This window comes from Oryctolagus cuniculus, chromosome 4, assembly GCF_051225735.1.
Source record: "Oryctolagus cuniculus isolate XC-2025 breed Fujian yellow rabbit chromosome 4, ASM5122573v1, whole genome shotgun sequence".
In the NCBI taxonomy this organism is placed as follows: Eukaryota; Metazoa; Chordata; class Mammalia; order Lagomorpha; family Leporidae; genus Oryctolagus; species Oryctolagus cuniculus.
Genome location: NC_142870.1, coordinates 132,011,429 through 132,014,077, shown reverse-complemented (window position 1 = coordinate 132,014,077; position 2,649 = coordinate 132,011,429).

Genomic DNA, 2,649 nt, shown 5'->3' with positions numbered 1-2,649 from the left:
GATGAGGAAGCTCGGTTAGTGAATCACTTTGTGGAGAGCAGAAAGGGAGCTCCAGTTGCAAGTTGACTTTGCACCCACAGCCATGGTGATACAGGAGAATGCTGAAACAAATCGATATTTGGGCATGTCACTCGGACAGATTTATCACCCAGTGCTCATGCCTCTCAGGGGTCACAGCTGTGCCCTTTTGTACTAAGACCTGTGCTAGAGAGAGTCACACAACACCCATTTGAGTCATGAGGTGGGGCAGCTTGCATTTGCTCATTCAGGCTTTGAAACCAACTGGAGACACTGACTTGTGGGTGCAGAGGATGTTTGCTTGAGCCCCAGATTCGAATCCTGACTCAAGCTGCATCTACTCACACCTACCGCAGGGTGTTGTCCCAACAATTCTGTCTACGGCTGAGAAGGACCCTCAATGGGAACCTGAATGCATGCCAGCAGCCCTGTCCATGTTGATCAAACAGTAGGTAGTAGCTGGTTTTGGTTTTGGTTTTTGAAGCATTGTATTGTGCTAGTTAAGAGTGTGCTCTCTGGAGCCAGACTCCTTCAGTTCAAATGCACCTGTACCCTGTGCAGCAAATTAAAGGACTGCAAATTTCCTGACCCTTGCATCTTAGAGAAGGGTGAGGTCCTTGTCTCCTCCCTTGCCTGCCCTGATCAACAGAATATGGTAAAAGTGGCCCTGTCCCACGTTCTAAGCCAGGCCTTAAGAAAATGGCATCTAACACTTTCTATCTTAAAACTGAATATTGGGGGAGGCATGTGGCTCGATGATTGGGATGCTGCTTAGAATGCCTGCAACTCTCATCAGGGTACCTGGAGTCCACTCCCAATCCCTGCTTTCTATTAATGTGTACCCTGAGATGGCTCAAGTTCCTGGGGCTGTGCTGCCCACATGGGAGGCCCTGGTTGAATTGCAGCATTTGGGGGATGAATCACTGAACAGGAGTGCTCTCTTGCTCTCTCTCTCTCTCTCTCTTCCCCCTTTTCAAATAAAATTAAAAAAAAAAAAACCAGCCTAACAACACTGCTAAATCTATCACATGGAGAGCCCAGAGACTACAAGGAAGGAGAGAGGGGTCTGGCTGAGTCCAGTATCAAGAGCTATAACCACTGTTCCCATCAAGGCACTTGGCACATGAGCAAAGCCATCTTGAATCCTACAAACCCAAGAGATCGTAAACCAAACAAAAGCAAATCATCACCCACTGGACATCTACCCATATCCTTGACCCACATAAGCACAAAAAAATAATAGTAATAAAATAGTTTTAAATAGTCTTGGTGCAGTTTGTTACACACCCATCGATAAGCACCACAGCACTTACCAGCTGTTTTGGTTTCTTTATCTCTAAAACAGGGACAGTAATTATAGTACCTGACTTAGGGATTGTTCAGAGGATCAAGTAAGTTAGCACCATCACACCAGTGCGTAGACCAGTGAGTGGAGCGTAGGAAACGCTGTGCAAGGCTGGCTCCCGTTCTGCGTGGATCACAGGTCCAGACCCTGAGACAGGGCAGTCTGAGGGTGGGCTCTGTGTTGCCCCGCTCTCCAGGCCATTCTGTCCCTGTGTTGCCCAGCCGGCCTCTGCACAGCTGCTCTTGGCAGAATACTCCTACTGAAATGGCCTGGGCATGGCGGGGCTCGTCACGGAGCAGCGGAGCTCATTGCTTCACTGGGAGAACAGCTACTGTCCTCCCTCAGGCCTGAAAGCCCCTCCTCTGGCCCGGCCCCCTTCCTATCCACAGCTCCTCACCCACATGTGCACCCAGCACCTCCCAGCCTCCCCACTCCATGCTTCACCCATCTTCACCCTCCACTCTCGTTACCCTGCCAACGCCTCAAACGACCGTGGGGGCTTCTCTCTGCCGACACACCCCAGCCCAAGGGCTTGGAAGTGAGTGAGCTCCAAGTTTCCTAAAGAGCGCGCTGGGGAGTCCTGTTCCTTCCTACAGGTTGTGCCACAGCAGAACGATTCTGTGGGTACGAAGTTTGGAAAACTTCCCAACACTGTATTTCTCAACTCTTCTGAGATCATTCCAAGTGTATTTACAATTTAAAAACCCTAGAAAGTTCTGCTATTCAGAACTCTTTAAAAAAATCAAATCTCCCCAACATATCTTGAAGATGAAATATTTTTTTTTTTTGGACAGGCAGAGTGGACAGTGAGAGAGAGAGAGACAGAGAGAAAGGTCTTCCTTTTCCATTGGTTCACCCCCCAATGGCCGCTGCTGCCGGTGAGCTGTGGGCAGTGCACCGTGCTGATCCGAAGCCAGGAGCCAGATGCTTCTCCTGGTCTCCCATGCGGGCACAGGGCCCAAGGACTTGGGCCATCCTCCACTGCACTCCCGGGCCACAGCAGAGGGCCGGACTGGAAGAGGAGCAATCAGGACAGAATCCGGCACCCCGACAGGAACTAGAACCCGGTGTGCTGGCACCGCAAGGCGGAGGATTAGCCTAGTGAGCCGCGGCGCCGGCCGAAATACTTTTTCTATCAAGGAAGGCTTCTCAGAAGAAGCGCCTGCTGAGCTGAGCCCTGGATGAAGGTCACCGGGAAGTGAAGGGGACAGGGAAGGAGGCAGGGAGGTGGGAAGCTGGACCTGGGAGGATGTGAGCCAGGGAGAGCCGAATGCAAGACCTGAGTG